The sequence below is a fragment of the Capricornis sumatraensis genome, chromosome 4 (assembly GCF_032405125.1).
Source record: "Capricornis sumatraensis isolate serow.1 chromosome 4, serow.2, whole genome shotgun sequence".
Taxonomy (NCBI): Eukaryota; Metazoa; Chordata; class Mammalia; order Artiodactyla; family Bovidae; genus Capricornis; species Capricornis sumatraensis.
Window position 1 is genome coordinate 95,910,032 of NC_091072.1, and position 18,311 is coordinate 95,928,342.

The window sequence follows — 18,311 nt, forward strand, 5'->3', positions numbered from 1 at the left end:
TTAATAACACCCTAAGTGCATTGTGTAATTGGTTGTTCACATCTTACCTTCTTCCTGAGAGTATAAATGCAGCAGGGAAGGGCCAATTCAGTTTTGGATCTCCTGGGACTCTCATAGGGCTTTACACTTTGTAGTCACTCAATAAATATCTCTTGAATGAATGAGTGATCAAATAAGTGATTTATAAAGTGATTTATTGAGTAGACCTACTGCTATTTTGACACATTAGCTGGGAGTGACATCTCTCCTCTAAATCTATAGAGCATTTTCAAACTTAAACCATGTCAGTTATTAATCACATACTGTTTTGTAGGCTGCAGTCCACGAGGTTGCTAAGAGTCGGGCACGACTGAAGTGACAGCAGAGCAGCAGCAGCAGCAGCAGGGCATTGAGTAGAGTTCCCTGTGCTTATACAGTTGGTTCTCATTAGTTACCTATTTTATACATAGTAGTGTAGTGAAGTGAAGTCGCTCAGTTGTGTCTGACTCTTTGCAACCCCATGGACAGTAGCCTACCAGGCTCCGCTGTCCATGGGCTTTTCCAGGCAAGAATACTGGAGTGGGTTGCCATTTCCTTCTCCTGGGGATCTTCCCAACCCAGGGATCGAACCTGGGTCTCCTGCATTGCAGGCAGATGCTTTACTGTCTGAGCCACCAGGGAAGCCCCCCATCTCCCAATCCATCCCACTACCCCTTCCCCCTTTCAGTCATGGCTTTTTGGGTATGGTAGTTTTGTTACAAGTGCAAAAATCACTCGCTTTTTTTTTTTTTTTTAAATCATCATACCTTGCTGTCCTTATTCTCTCTCACTCCAATTACATTTGACTGACTTCCCTGGTGGCTCAGATGGTAAAGCATCTGCCTACAATGAGGGAGACCTGGGTTCAATCTCTGGGTCGGGAAGATCTGCTGGAGAAGAAAATGGCAACCCAATCCAGTATTCTTGCCTGGAAAACCCCATGAATGGAGGAGCCTGTAGGCTAAGTCCCTGGGGTCGCAAAGAGTCAAACACGACTGAGCGACTTCACTTTCACTCAATTCCTACTTTATCTTTGCATTGTTTGATTTTTTAAAAAATTAATGACTACTACTTTATATTCAGAAAGATGAGTAACATTTTAAAATTCTATTGGAATTGGACTGGATTCTAGGATTGTCTCATCCAATTCCCCAAAATATAATTTTATAGGAATTTAATAACAAGACTATAGCACAAAATATGACTATGGGGAAATTGGTGAGAAATTTAATTGAAGATTAACTATGTACATTAGAGTTGAGAATAAGAGATCATATTATGATCCAAACATCCTGCTTGGCTCACTGTCTAATATATACTCGGTCAAATATAGTTAACATAATTAGGCAGCTTACATAAAGCAGAGGTGTTCATCCTCTAGATTTTTCAAATAGAAAACAGACTGAATATCCTTATTATATTGATTAATCTATTATTCTGGAAAAACTTGAATGAACATTACAGCTAAAGAGAATAATGAGAAAACTTGAATTATGGGCCATTATGTATGAATAAATTTGTGGAGAATGAATTGACTCTGACCTTTCCTGTTGTAGGCAAGTCTGTAAACATTTGAGTGTGTACATGTGATTTGTCTCCCAAGTGATGCTTAAACATCCTCCTGTCCCTTCTTAGGGTGTGGGGTTGGCAAAAGGAGTTGGGGTCCAAGAGAGGCGAGACATCTACTGCTTACATTGCTTTCTATTGAAGAAATGTGTGATCTGTTTTTAGCCCTTGAGTCAAAATGCATCAAATTGCTGTCCATAATGTCATGTACCTGTTACACACATTTGTGTGTTAACTGGATGTGATGATTTGTAAATACCTGGACTTTGACTTACCCACCTTTGTTTCCAGCTTCTTTCAGTCTCAAGCTATACAGTTAATTTTTCTTGAATGAATATATCAGATTTAACCATATGAAGTTGTTGATATTCAGCTATTATTTGACCTACACAAATGACATTTTCATATGGTTCAGTTTAATGGAAATGAGTGAATGGATGAACTTTAGATTTGTTTTTTTTTCCATAGAGAAACAATGTTCTAAGTGATAGTGAAACAAAATTTGAAATAGTATTGTTTGCTTAGGCACATAATAGTTCAAGTAGATTTTCATAGGTTAGCCAGGAAACAGCCAGTTTTAAAACCATTGATTCTGTAGGAAAGTGCATTTCAACTACAAAATTCAACTTGTATATGAACATTTGATACAAAATGTATTCATAAATTGGTGTCATAAATCATTACACCTGTAAGAAAGTTCTTCATATTTTGGCTGGATCATTGACGGAAATTTCTCTGCTAGTTTTTTGGTTTAGGATCAGTAATTAGGAATAGGTAGAGAATTTACATGATAAAGTCAGTGTTGTTGGAATCTTTTTTTTTTTGATATTTATCTAAGGAATACAAAAACACAAATTTTACGAGATACATATGCCCCTATGCTCATTGCAGCATTTTTCCCAATTGACAAGATACTGAAACAACATACATGTATATACATACACACACAATGGGTCCTTTCTTGAGGCATTAATTCATTAATGGAAGCCTTGGTCACAAGAGAACTGGATCTTTGAAATCTAAAGAAATGTAGCAAAAATGTGCAGAACTAATAAAAGCAAACATCTTTCCTAGGTGCTGATACATTCTGTATCAGTGATCTGCAATGAGTGAGATCATTTTTAGTCATTATCTATTTCCTGCTCTTAGGGTTTGGAGAATTTCTTTGCTCATGGATGTTAAGATCTCCAAACACACAGGGAATAATATATGCAGTTTCATGAGAAACCTCATGATGAGAGTAGGCATATGGTAGTGTTTCATCAGGAAACACAGGAAGGGTGATATTTCTGCCAAAGGGTGATGTAACTCACCATAATTTCAGCCTTGGAAAAGCAAGGGTAATTACTTAGCTCACTCTTCTCCATGTAGAAGTTGAACTAACTTTCCAGGTGCCACTGTGACATGGCTGAAGGAGTGAGGTAGCCATCCATGCCTGTGTTTCCTTGCAGGGAAGATCCTTACTTGGGGGATAGGAAGAGACAGAGGTTTGGATCATAGGTTTTTATTTACTCTTTAAATCCTTGATGATATAACAACAGCAACAACAATGATAAAAAGTCATGAAGAATGGGAATCATTGCTGAGGAGGAGAATATTCTTAGGTGAGAATGCTGCTTCCTTTTCTGATTTTATTTTTTAGATAAAAAGAGGAACATGGGAACTTCAACATGCTTTTCCATTTGCCTGATTAATATTGAGCAGGAGAAACTAACAACACTCTAAATGCTCATAAATATAAGTAGCTGTAGGCAGGTTTGTTATTTTTTCTTATTAGAAGAGACCTGGAGATTTTTCTTGAATGCATCAAGAAGTCTTATATGATGATTTTTTTGAAGGAAAAGCAAGCAAAAGCCATTATTACTGTGGAACTTAATTAAAAATAAGATGAGAAATGATATGATTGCCAATCCCTTTATCATGCCAGGGGTTCTTAAGGCTGTAAACACTTCATGTGGTGAGACTAGAAGTAAAACTAAAATTATTATTATTACAGGTACAATTATAAGCATAATGCTTTGTATTCCCTATAACCCTTTTACATACTTGTGTTTTCGAAACCATTCTCAGAACAATTGTCACCGATATTGGCAAAGTTTGATTCAGTCTTAATGTGCATGTTCTATTAATGTCAATGGTTATTACTGGATCCATCAGAAAAATTGGGGGTTGAATTAAATTGAGAGGAGTCATATTGTTGAATGAAGTTCTGTCTGTTCTGTTTCTCTGGTCTGTTTTTCCCTCGTCGTAGCTATCTCCTTCTGCTTTGTATGTTCAACATTATTCTTTGTGTTAAAATTAGCAGCAGAGGTGTTCGTAATTCATCACTTACCACTGATCTCTTGGACTAACACTTGCTTTGCATTTCCAGGTTGGTATTATGCCATCAATAACCACTTTTTAAGTACACTTGCCAGCCAACTTTTAAATGTTATTTAAATTATGGACCATATTTCCCCAGTTTGATCATTGAAAGCAAGCAGGGCCTAATTAGAATCTTTGCTATGTTACAAATAATTTACTGTTTCTTCATGATATTCCTTATACTATATCAGCTATATATTTCTTATCAGATAAGAAATTAAATTGGTCTGGAAAATTCATTCTGAACATATTAGAGCACACTTGAAACCAAATAAGATCGGTAATACAGTAGGTCACCATAAATATTTGCATTATGCTCCATATGCTACAAAACATAGGTGATCAGAAGTGACACCGTTTTGGAACGTGGAGACCTTTGTGCTTTTATTGCAAGAGAAATTTATAGCCTAGATGACTATTAAATTTGTGTTCTCCAAGTTCTCAAGATAAATGTGCACAGCAATGTGTATTCTTTATCATGTTCTGTGGATTCATCAGCACTGTCTTGGTCTAAAAGTTCTTGGCTTTCGCACTGGACCCACCTTTTGATCTTCTCATGTATTGACTGGGACACACCTTGTCTTCTTACTCATGTCAGCCAGTCCCAATACAAACTTTCAGTCTTCCAGGTCACACCCCACCATGTCCCATACCTAATTATTTCAGCTTCTGTACACTGTCTGTCCCTTAAAACACTCCTCCCTGACTCCTAAAACCACTTCCTGGTGCTTTCTAGAGCCCATGGACTGTTATCAGAAAAATCTGTGATAGTTTTAGACTTTTCTCCTTATATTCCTTTTACTGTCTTCATCTGACGTTTAGCTTTCTCTGCGGTTGCTGTTTCGTGGCTAGCCTGGCAAGAAGTGGCTATGTTCCTCCTGTGCCTCTGCTTTCTACCCCCAGGCCTGGTGATGGGATCAGGTTTTCCTTGTTCCTCATTGCTGTTTTCAGCCCACGCTCTGGCCTCCTCCTAAACTCCTTTAAACTGCTCTTACTCATTTCCTTGGCCTCCAACTCCCTTGGGTCTTCTCTTTTTGTTTCTCCAAAGTTTCCCTCATGGCTCTCTCTCCACCTTAATTTTTGGTCATTGAAATGTACACTTAGGTGATCCTTACCATACCCTTGTCTCTGAGTTTCTAGGAGTTACCATCTCCATTATCTTCTAACCCCAACCAGCTGACTCCTCACTCTGCCACCGTCTGGGGGTTTCTAAGAATTCTGGTGTATTTTCACTTTATCTGAGCTTCTCCTCCTGAACAGTGAAATGATGAAAATTAATGAGTGGTGGGAATGAACATTGTGAATTCCTCCTGTAGGATAAATTGTGTACTTTTATGTTGCTAGAATATACATTAGTGACACCGTGGAAGAATTGTTGTGATGACTATTTATATGAAGGAGTCAGAAGAGATCTCAGTGGGAAATAAAAGTACTCTAAAAGCAGTGCCCTATGTTAATTCTGAGGTCATTTTTTCCATATACTGGTGTGATGCTATTGCTATGTTCATCTTGATTCTCCAGAAACTTCTCTAGAGCCCTGTGGGGTGTGTGTGTGTGTGTGTGTGAGTGAGTGAGAATAAGAGAGAGAAAAAGAGAGAGGAAGGAGAAATTCCTCTCCTATGTAATTTCATCTATGTAGCCATGATCGTGAGAGCTAGAGTCAACTTTCCTCACCTGGGTTTATTGTTCTGGCCATTTTAGAGAGACTTTGACCTCTGTTTTAACTAGTGAAGTGATATAGAAGTATAGAGTGATTGCACTTTCTCTTGCCTTAATAGTCCACAGTTTTTTTGTGGATGGGTAAAGGGGAAGAACTGTTTGTCTCGTCAGCTGAGGATGTCCCGCCATATCGTCTGATAGGCACTCTCCCGTGTGAATTTAAGTTTCTCAGGCGTGGGACATAGAAACTACAGTGCATAGTTTACTGGAGTTGGTAACGTTGCAAGCAGAAGACATGCTGGTTTTTACCTGCATGGCCTTAGATGGGTCACATCTCTGAATTACTCAGATATCATTATGTTATCTATAAAATGACTACGATAATACCTCCCTCACAAGCATCATAGTAATGTTGAAAAGAAACATACAGGGCAACCTGTCCAGGTTGTCAAGCACATGCTAGGCCTTCCATAATTTGATGGCTTTCTTCTTTGCATCTCAGTCGACCCCAACAGTGCTGCCACTGAGTGTTTCCCTTGTAGATTATGTATCCCGACTCAGTGGTTCGAAATAGCTGGCCTGTTTTGTTTAAAACCAATCATTTGAGTTAAAATGTTACCTAATTTTTAATTAAAAATTAAATACATCAACATTTTTCATTTTCACTATTTGCCATATTGTTCATTTAAAATATCCATCTTTATATATTTTCTAATGTGTATCTATTAATTACACATTAAATACACGTTTAGCCCATGTATTAAGAATGAAAATAATTATGGTTTTTGTGGCATGTTATTGTCATCACAGTACAGATAATAAATGCCAGAGTTCCCTCTTAGATATGTATTAGATGTGAAGGAGGGGTTGATGGAAGCAAACAAGAACTGAATAGTTTGGTCTACAGTTGTCCTTTGGGGTGGTTGTACTGGCTGTTATGACAGATGTCCCTTTTGCTGCTTAATAAACAAAGCTGATTTTGCTCTCACATTTGTTCTTGGCTCCTACCTTGCAACAGGTGGCCCATCAACCTGGTGTCAACTTTGCAACTGCTGGCTGTCAGAGGCTTTGAGAACCTTCTGTTATGATTAAAGCAATAGTTTAGGAGAAACTTAGGAAAACTAACTGAGTTTACACAATCTGTTTAGACTTTCTCGTAATCTGAGATGGATTCTAGGTACTCATGTGATGCTTTTCTTTTGTGCTGTGTTGACATGTTTGACCACTGGGGCTTCTATCGTTGGCCACATTGTGAGTACTGAGTTGCTGGCAGCTGAGAATTATTTCATAAATGTCTTTTCTTTGAGCCTTAGGTAGAAGTGGTCTTTTTCTAAGACCTACTGATTTCATACCCTGCTGACAAAGAGGTAAGGTTCAGAAGTTAAAGATGGGGAGAGAGAGGGGAGACACACCGTGGAGGGGTGAATGAACACCGGTCTTCCTTTCCCTTCCTGGTCCAGCTTTTGGTAGACAGACTGGGTCCTCAAGCTCAGACTTATCATAGAAAATGAGTATGAGCATGAGCTTTGTATATATTCCTTGAGAACTTGATATGGCGCTAGAGTGGTAGAAAAATATTTGGGGAATTTTCTCTCTTTGGAAAATAAAACGCATCCATAAAAAAAAAAAAACAAAAAAAAACGCATCCATGACATGGCTTCCTAGGATTTGAACCTAACCAGTTTGATCACAGAGCCTGCCTCTATAGCTCTGATGAGTCAGGAAGTAAACATATAGACTGAGGGTCAGAATCCTTTCACACAGAAAAATGGATGACTGATTTGGATAACATGGAGACAGGAGATTTTTGGCCACTGCACCTCAGAATGCCTGAGCTCTTTTCTTAGTTCTCTGAATCAGCCTGGTGATGGAAAAGCATTAGAATATGCTGATGAAGCCTGTGAGTGGTACAGATACCTGGATTAGAATCTCCACTTGATCATTTTCTACCTTTGACAAATGGGTAAATTAATTAAACCCTGTGTTCTTCAATTTCTTTATCTCTGAAATGGGAATAACTGCATAGAAGATTTAGATTACAAAGATAGAGTTCAAACTGGGGCTGGCATATGGCAAAGTGCCACATATGAAGATCTTTTTTTTTCTTTTTTCCTGGAGCAGGAGTTAAATTTACTCTCTATAAAATAGGATAATGTTGATGTACTATGCAAGGAAAAAAAAACCACTAGATTGTTTTGGGATTCTTATATGAAATGCTACATAAATATAAGTATTATCAATCATAACACTAGCAAAGAGAAACTATGAATCTTTTCTTGCTTTGCTTGTCACAATGAATTTCATTTTCTTAAAAAAAAATTATGTAACTTCTCTTAATTTTCCCTAGTAACTTTTTTTATCCTTACTCTATTGTCCCATGAACAACATTAATTTATTTGATTGTAAATATTATCCTCTTAGTCCATACCTTATGTCTAGGGCCATGTGCAAAGTCTCCATATGGCTTGTTGATTCTTTGTCTTGCAATCACATAAAATGCAATCAAAATAGTAACTTACAAGTAATTTTCTTGGTCCAACCTAGAAAATTTTCATTTACATATTTTAAGTTAGGCTTTTAGTTCAATGATTTTGTCTAATTTCATAGTTATAAATATGTGGCAGATGTCATTTGCTGCTGCTGCTTCTGCTAAGTCGCTTCAGTCGTGTCCGACTCTGTGGGACCCCATAGACGGCAGCCCACCAGGCTCCCTGGTCCCTGGGATTCTCCAGGCAAGAACACTGGAGTGGGTTGCCATTTCCTTCTCCAATGCATGAAAGTGAAAAGTGAAAGTGAAGTCGCTCTGTCGTGTCCGACTCTGTGCGAACCCATAGATGGCAGCCCACCAGGCTCCTCCATCCATGGGATTTGCCAGGCAAGAGTACTGGAGTGGGGTGCCATTGCCTTCTCCAGATGTCATTTAGCTAAATTTAAAGATTAGGATTAATTATTGTAGAAATAGTGCTTTTTAATATGTCATTCTATGAACCATGGGAGAGCTATTATGCAAAACAGAAGAATATTCTGTGGAAAAATGTAAGTCTTTGAGCTATTGGTTTTTAAAGGAAAGACCCTAAAATTATTATGAAATCGGATAAGTTAGGACTATAATTTCAAGCTGTGTTCTGATTTATCTCATGCTGTTTGATATTGCTACATAAGTGATGCCAGCATGGTTAAGCATTTAAATGCAAATTTATAATTCTAAGTGCTCTCCTTTGTTGAAGGCATTTTGTTTAAGCTTGGAATCCCCAAAAGATTTACCACAATTTTGATTTCTTTCTGAAATGGAAACCTTTGATAAAAATAGGAGATACAGAGAATAAGCCAAATAATACCATTAATCAGCAAATTCAAAACAGGCCATTGCCCAGGCTCTGCAAACCAAAACGCAATTGGACAGAGTGACCCCTGTCTGCCAGCTGATAGAGGAATCAGAGCTGTTTGTGAGAAAAAAGACAGAATATGCTGCACGAAAGGTCAAGTTGAGCTGGAGCTGAAAAGAGAAAAGCAGATTAGCAAGCAGATCAACCTGTCATAGTGACAAGGGATGTTTCCAGGCTTTGCCAAGAGACTGGAGGTTCCCATTAGCCAGAAGGAAGCAAATCCATCATGGGTTCACCTCAGTGCAAATTGTGGGGAGACCTGGCAGAGAGGGGATCATGTGCTCCTCTCTCTTCTTTGTGTGACTTCTCACTTTGGCTACATCCATCTGCTCAGGTCAACCTTCCTGACACAAATGAGCAATGGAAATCACCTAAGTGGAACACCTAACCAACCTTCCCATTTCACCAGAGGTTTGTCAGAGGGCTAGAGAAAGGCAGCTGACTAATTCTGATTAATTTTTTTCAAGGTTAGTGTTTGTTTATCTGAAAAGCATGATGTGAATGCCCCTTCTAATTATTGCATTATTAGATTTTTTTAATCCCTTAAGATATAAAATATTAGTGGTCCTCATTGATTTGGTTTCCAAAAGTGCTAAAATATATATGGTATAAAAAAATGAAACAAGGTTGATTGTTTGCCATGTTAATATGTTATTTTAAAGTCTAGACTACTTACTCATTTTGGCTTTCTGTACAGTGTACATAGTAGGTGCTCAATATTTTTTATTAGAGTTTTTCTCTAGGTAGAAGCTCTAGTTTGCATTGCAATTAAGATGGAACAACCAAAACTTAAAAATCAGAACTAGAAAATAAAATTTGGATTTGGTTACAAGTTTTCTCATAAAACATATTTTTCATTACAGGCACACCTCATTTTATTACGTGTTACTTTTTTGCACTTTGCAGATACTGTATCTTGTATGAATTGAAGTTTTGTAGCAACCCTTCATTGAGCAAGTCTGTTGGTGTGATTTTTTTAAACAGCATTTCTTACTCTGTGTCTTATTTTGATAATTCTCACAATACTTCAAGTTTTTCATTATTATTATATTTGTAGTGATGTGGTCAATGATCTTTAATGTTAATTGTTTTGGGGTGCCGAAACCTTACCCATATAAAGCACAAACTTAATGGATAAATGTGTGTATCCTGACTGTTCTACCGACCAACTCTTTCCCCATCTCTCTAACTCTCCTTGGGTCTCCCTATTCCCTGGGACACAACAGTATTGAAATCAGGTCAATTAATAACCCTACGGTGGTCTTTAATGTTCTAGTGAAAAAAAGAGTCTTATGCCTCTCACTTTAAATCAAAAGCTAGAAATGATTAAGCTTAGTGAGGAAGGTGTGTTGAAAGTTGAGATAGGCTGGAAGCCAGACATCTTGTGTCAGGTAGCCAAGTTGTGAATATAAAGAAACATTTCTTGAAGAAAATTAAAATTGACACTTCAGTGAACACACAAATGATTAAAAAAAAAAAAAGTGAAACAGTCTTGTTGATATGGAGAAAGTTGTAGTGGTCTAGACAGAAGATCAGACTAACCACAAAATTCCCTTAAGCCAAAGCCTAATCTAGAGAAAGGCCCTGACTCTCTTCAGTGATTTGAAGCTGAGAGAGGCGAGGAAGCTACGAAGAAAAGTTTGCCACTAGCATAGGCTCACTCATGAGGTTGAAGGAAAGAAGCCATTTCCGTAACATACAACTGCAAGGTGAAGCAGCAAGTGCTGATGTAGAAGCTGCAGCAAGTGATCCTGGAGGTCTAGCCAGGGTTATGGATGATGGTGGCTACACCAAACAACAGATTTTCACTGTAGACAAAAGAGCCTTCTATTGGAAGAAGAGGCTGCGTAGGACTTTCATAGCTAGAGAGGAGAAGTCAGTGGCTCTGGCTTCAGAGCTCAAAGCATAGGCAGCTGGTGGCTTGAAGCTGAAACTAGTGATCATTTACCATTCTGAAAATCCTAGGGCCCTTTAAGTCTTATGCTAAATCTGCTCTTCCTGTGCTCTAGAAATTGAATAACAAAGCATGGATGACAACACATCTGATCACAACATGGTTTACTCAGATTTTTAAGCCTACTGTTGAGACTTGAAGTGAAGGGTTAGCTGCTCAGTAGTGTCAAATTCTTTGCAACCCCATGGACTATAGACCTCCAGGCTCCTCTGTGCATGGAATTCTCCAGGCAAAAATACTGGAGTGGGTTGCCATTCTTTTCTCCTGGGGATTTTCCCGACCCAGGGATCAAACCTGGGTCTCCTGCATTGCAGGCAGATTCTTTACCATCTGAGCCACCAGGGAAGCACTGTTGAGACTTACTGCCACAAAAATTTTCTTTCAAAGTAGTATTACTCATTGATAATGCACTTGGTCACCCAAGAATTCTGATGCAGATGGTCAGTTCAGTTCAATTCAGTCATGCAGTTGGGTCTAACTCTTTGCGACCCCATGGACTACAGTATGCCAGGCTACCCTGCCAATCACTAACTCTCGGAGCTTACTCAAACTCATGTTCATCGAGTTGGTGATGTCATCCAACTGTCTCATCCTCTGTCATCCCCTTGTCCTCCCGCCTTCAATCTTTCCCAGCATCAGGGTCTTTTCAAATGAGTCAGCTCTTTGCGTAAGGTGGCCAAAGTATTGGAGTTTCAGCTTTAGCATCAGTCCTTCCAATGAATATTCAGGACTGATTTCCTTTAGGATGGACTGGTTTGATCTCTTTGCAGTCCAAGGGACTCTCAAGAGTCTTTTCCAACACTGCAGTTCAAAAGTGTCAGTTCTTCGGTGCTCAGCTTTCTTTATGGTCCAACTCTCACATTCATACATGGCTATGATATATGAGATTGCTATTGTTTTCATGCTCACTAATGCAACATCTGTTTTGCAGTTCATAGATCAAGGGGTAGTTTCCACTTTCAAATCTTATGCTTTAAGAAATACATTTCACGAGGCTATGGCTGGTATAGATAATGACTCCTCTGATGGATCTGGGCAAAGTAGAGTTGGCCCTTGAATAATGCAACTTGAACTTTGTGGGTCTTCTTCTATGCAGATTGTTTTCGATAGTGAATACTGAAGTACTACATGATGAACCTGTGGATGCTGAAGGCCAACTGTAAGTTACTTACAGTTTTGAACTATATTGAGGGTTGGCATCCTGAACTCCCTCATTGTTCAAGGGTCAACTGTAAATTGAAAACCTTCTGGAAAGGAGTCACCATTCTAGATGCCATTAAGGACATTTGTATTCATGGGAAGAAGTCAAAATATCAACAGTAACAGGAGTTTGGAGGAAGCTGATTCCAGCCATCCTGGATGAGTTTGAGAGCTTCCACACTTAAGTGGACCAGGAAGCATCTGCAGATGTGGTGGAAATACCAAGAGAATTAGAATCAGAAGTGGAGCCTGAGGATGTGACTGAATTGCTGCAATCTCATGATAAAATTTTAGCAAATGAATTCCTTCTTATGATGTGCGAATAAATGACTTATTGAGATGCAATCTACTCCTGGTAAAGATGCTCAAAAGACTGTTGAGATGACAACAAAAGATTTAGAATAGTACATAAGTTTAGTTAATAAAGCAGAAGCACAGTTTGAGAGGATTGATTCCAATCTTCAAAGAAGTTCTGCTGTGGGTAAAATGCTATCAAACAGCATTGCATACCATAAAGAAATTGTTAGTGAAAGGAAAGGTCAACTGATGCAGCACATTTCATCATTGTCTTTTTTTTTTTTTCCAAAGAAATTGCCCCAGCCCCCCTAACCTTCAGCAGCCACCATTCTGATCAGTTAGTAGCCATCAAGATCAAGGCAAGACCCTCCAGCAGTAAAATACTTGGGACTAGCTGAAGGCTCAGATGATAGCTAGCATGTCTTAGCAATAACACCTTATTTAGACAATGCTATTGTACACTTAATGGCTACAATGTAGTGTAGACATATAGGCATTGTGAAACCAAAAAATTCATGGGGCTTTTACCTGTATTGCAGTGTGTTGCAGTATTTCTTGTATTGTAGTGATCTGGAACTGAAACTGCAATATCTCTGAGACATGCTTTATTAGATGCCTTTAAAATGCATGCTTATTATGCTTTACTAAGTGTGATACAAAGCAAGTTAAAGCATATATATATATTTTTTTACACTGGCATTAGCAAAACAGCAATAAGATGTTCTTGCTGATTTTTACCTGGTCTGCCTGAAATATAGATATGTTTTCTGTAGAAACTCTTCTCTGTGAGTTGAAACAGTCCACAATAACATTTTTTTGATCTCTGTCCTATTGAGAAAAAGCTGTCAAATAATAGATTGTCATTATGTAGGAATCAGAATGCTTTCTCAGTGGGACAGGAGTTTCATCTATCTACAAAGTAGAAACAGTCTGCAGAGGCTGTGTTCAAATCAGTCAGTAGGCACCTTGAACACTGGCACAGAATCATTTTAGAAGAAGCTATGCCTATGAGAATCACTTTTGCCTACCAGGCTTCTCTGTTCATGGGATTCTCCAGGCAAGAATACTGGAGTGAATAACCATTCCCTTCTCCAAGGGATCTTCCCAACCCAGGGTTTGAACCTGGGTCTCTTGCATTGCAGACAGATTCTTTCCCATCTGAGCCACCAGGGAAGCCCTTATCTGTTGCTAGACCCAATTTATCAAACTCTCCAGGACTATTCAACCCACGTAATATGGTTAGGTTACTTAGGCTGTAGGTTTTGGAAAGTTATCTTTTTGGTAGTATATATCAAGTCTGTACAGAGAGCTAAGGAGAATGAATGCTCAGATCATGGAGCTGTCCATTGACTTTTCTAGTGTAGCTAAGGGTGATCGTACCAAATTATGGTGTGGTAAGATGGGTAAGAAGGGGTCCAAATGATGCAGAGAACGTTTCCACATCTGTGGCAAGTAAGAGGAGTAAAAGCAGAATCCCTTCAAGCAGTAGAGGCAAGACAGTTGAGCTTGAGGTTGGAAAACTTTGAATTAAGTCAGACACAGAAAAGTACTTTAGAACAAATCTGCACTTCTGACTTGACAGTCTTAACAAATGTCTATTTATCTCTTCTTTAAACTTTCTAATAAGGTAACTGAGGTTAGTTACCACAATAAGGATGATAATTTGCAGTATAGAAAAAAAAAATTGAGAGGTAAATGTTGGTAGGAAGTTTTGGGAAGAGACCTGTGGTTTTCCCTACCTGATTTTTTTCTCTTTGCCTTTTAAAATCCCATTTGTCAGAATGTCAAGTTTAGAATATAAAGAGTGAAAGTGTAGTGGTAAAGCTACCCATCTCAGGTGCATTGAAAAATATACAGAGGCACAAAATGCTGTCTTTCCCTCTTGGGACTGTTTTCTAGTGAGTCTCAAAGGCATATTGCTACTGTAAGAAGTCTGCAGGGAATTCCAGACACACTTTAGCATCTTTCTAATCACAAAATCATAGTTTCTAATTTGCGGTCCATAAGTCTTGGGTTTGTAAATCTTTTAGTGTGTGGGCAATACTCTAACACAATGGTAACTTTCTTCTTTGTCATCTGATATTATTTAATTTTCCAATGAAGTGATTAAGCCTAGGAAATACACCATGACACTGGTATCCTAGATGTACATGTAATTGCTAAATTTAGATTTGAACTTAAAAACATTGATTTAATATAAGCAAAATACTTAGAGGTGTGAAATACTTTCTAGAATAAATGAAGGCAAGTTCACCTTTTGTCCTTAACCTTGGTGGGTCCACCTCCTGTCCCCTATGCCCTTTTCCCTCTATTTCTAAGCTAGTCATGCCAAGTAATAATCCCTTGTGATTTTATTAGCTTTGTTTTTGGGAAACAGGCCCAAAGTACCATGTGTGAAGCACTGACTTCTGTCTTTTTTGGCTTCATTCTCATTACCAGTACTTGTTAATTCTCTTTCCATCTTTCTATCATCTTTACTGTAACACAGATCCACAAAACTATTTAGAAGTGAAAACTTTAAGAAGAAAGTTTTTAAGGATTAGGTGTATCCCACAGGATAATTCTGGGTTGATGGAATGATCAGTGACTGGGTTTCAGGTCTGAGATTGGTGGTGTGTTTACTTTTCTTATTTAACTGTTGGAACTCCTGGGAACAGAAAAAACTACTTGCAGTTGTATACCTTGGCCTCTTCACTTTGCTTCCTGACACGTGAGAGACACTTAGCACCTGATTGTAGGGCGTGATGAATGAGGATGAATGAATGATGGCTCAGCCACCTGTCTTGCTTGATAAAGGGAGTTAAGGTTATGCTACAAGTGTTCAATATTTTCAGCTGGTGGTGCTTTAGTCACTAAATTGTGTCCAACTCTTGTGACCCCATGGAGTGTAGCCTGCCAGGCTCCTCTGTCCATGGGGTTCTCCAGGCAAGAATACTGGAGCGGGTTGCCATTTCCTTCTTCAGGGGATCTTTCCCATCCAGGAATTGAACCTGGGTCTCCTACATTGCAGGCAGATTCTTTACTGACTGAGCTACAAGGGAATCACAATATATTCACGTAGGATTGAAAAAAATCATGTGATTTGAACACTAAAAATATTTTCTTCCAAGAAAAGGGTTAAATCCAATCATGTTATTGTATATATGTATAATTCTTGCTCAGCAAGAATTACTTGCACAGTTAACATCTGTAAAACTTTTAGCAACTGCCTAGTGAGTAGTTACAATAAGTACTAGCTATTATTATTGGGGCTTCCCTGGTAGCTCAGTTGTAAAGAATCCACCTGCAATGCAGGAGACCCCTGTTCAATTCCTGGGTTGGGAAGTTCCCCTGGAGAAGGAGTAGGCTATCCACTTCAGTATTTTTGGGTTTCTCTGGTGGCTCAGACAGTAAAGAATCTGCCAGTAAGGCAGGAGATCTGGGTTCGATTCCTTGGTTGGGAAGATTCCCTGGAGAGGAGCATGGCAACCCACTCCAGTATTCTTGCCTGGCGAATCCCCATGGACAGAGCAAAGAGTCAGACACTACTGAGTGACTAAAGCACAGCACATGATTATGATAACAATAACAATATATAAACAATAATGATTATTATTATTATCATTATTTCATTGAGAGAGAAAGTAAATAAGAAAGATGGCTGTCTGATAAGAATGCTCCTTGGTTCTCCCAAGAGCAAATAGTCCTTACATCCCAGTATTGTATTTGCTTTGCCAGAAAAAGACAATAAGTATAGTTAGTTACATTGTGATCAGGATGGCTGTTTTAAAATACAAGACCAATTATGTCATAGGCTGCCTTAACACCCTGCAAAGTCTTGCCATTGCTTTCAGAATGAAATCTGAAGCATGACAGGCAAGGTTCCTTATGATCTGTTCTTCTAATTTAACCTAATCCAGCTTCATAGACCTTTCTTATTCATAGTTTCTCGGGCTGTATGTCCTAACTGTTCCTACAATATTCTAAGATTAGGTCTGTTTCCTTGTTCGTCTCCACAATTAGACCTTGTTTTCTTTGCCCATCATCTAGCACAGGGATTTGCAAGCTTTCTCTAGTTTAGTAAAGGCTTTAGGCTTTGTGGGCCGTACTTTTGCTGTCCCAACTACTCAGTTCTGCCAGCATAGCGCAAAAGTGGCCATAGACCATCTGCAAAGGTATAAATGTGACTGTGTTCCAATACAACTTCATTTATGGACACTAAAATTGGAATTTCATATGGTTTTCATGTACCTTGAAATGATATTCTTCTCTTGATTTTTTTTCATCCACTTAAAAATACAAAAATTGTTCTTAGTTTGCAGGCCATACAAAATGAGGCAACAGGAAAAATTTGGTCTGTGTGCTATTTGCTGCTCCCTAGTCTAGCAAAATGCCTGGCATGAAAATAGTGCTCAGCCAGTACATTTGAGTGTGTATGGCAACTCACTGACACAAGGAATTGACATTTTCTAAAAACAGTGTGTCTATTTCTACCTGTAGGCCATGCGTCTTGTCTCTTTCTCTACTGAGAATGTCCTTTCTTGTTTTTGTTTGCTCGTTTTAATTTTCTGCCTAGTGAGCTAGTATTTGTTCTTCAAGATAGAGGATCAGCTTTTCAAAATAGAATTCAGCTCTTCTCCAGGTGAAAAAAGGGATGGGGTCTTTGGCGAGTCCATATTCATCTGTGCTTCTATGGAGCTTTGTATTAATATTATATATCCCATTAGTGTAGCACTTTTCGTACTGTATTTTAATTATTTTTGCTTGTGTTGCTCTTTTCCATCATTTCCTGAAGTTATACTATATGCCTAGTACCAGTATAGGATGTGCCATTGATAGTCATTTAGTAACAATGAAATATTTTTATGAGAATTCTCAATATTCTGTTGAGACTGCTTGGCATCAGTCTAATCCATAATGATGAGACTGTCTTTCATTATTGATAATGAGGTAACTTTGGTATCCAACACTGAAATGAATACAACTGAACTTGACTAAAAATGTTAAGTATCACTAAAAAATTAAAAACAATTAAATTGGAAGCTCAGGAAGTAAAAGCTTTGTGTGTGATATAAAACATCAGCTTTCTAATTTAATTTCAGCTTCAGTTCAGTTCAGTCGTTCAGTCGTGTCCGAGTCTTTGCAACCCCATTAATTGCATCACGCCAGGCCTCCCTGTCTATCACCAACTCCTGGAGCTCACTCAAACTCAGGTCCATCGAGTCGGTGATGCCATCCAGCCATCTCATCCTCTATTGTCCCCTTCTCCTCCTGCCCTCAATCCCTCCCAGCATCAGGATCTTTTCCAATGAGTCAACTCTTCGCATGAGGTGGCCAAAGTATTGGAGTTTCAGTTTTAGCATCATTCCTTCCAATGAACACCCAGGACTGATCTCCTTTAAAATGGACTGGTTGGACCTCCTTGCAGTCCAAGGGGCTCTCAAGAGTCTTCTCCAATACCACAGTTCAAAAGCATCAATTCTTTGGCGCTCAGCTAAAATCGGTAGATATATTTTAAAAACACTGTCTTAAGCCTTTGCTTAGCAACACTATTTAATCATATGTATATATTGCTATTCTTTTCTGGAAAGATAAGGGATACTGGTTGTACTAGAGATTTCATGGTGAAATGAAAAGGATTTTGACTAATTATTATGTTATTTCAGCAAGTTAACTGCTTTCAAAAGTTTACTTTGATGGGGTTTGCCCAGAAGAGAAAGGAGATATTTTATAACATATCTTAGTTACAGTGTCAGATATTCCATTATAAATTCTCTCAGGCATCTTATATATGCTCAATACTTATTTACTGTGAGACTATCCAGTGCCTTATACCATATATCTCTATTTCCTTGGGGAAATTTCCTGCATTCTCCAAACTATAAGAT

General features: G+C 38.5%; 1 pseudogene; it reads left to right on the forward strand.

Moving 5' to 3' along the window:
• The first annotated feature begins 10,267 nt into the window (after positions 1-10,267).
• LOC138078649 (tigger transposable element-derived protein 1-like) lies at positions 10,268-12,861 on the forward strand (annotated as a pseudogene).
• Positions 12,862-18,311: the final 5,450 nt, after the last annotated feature.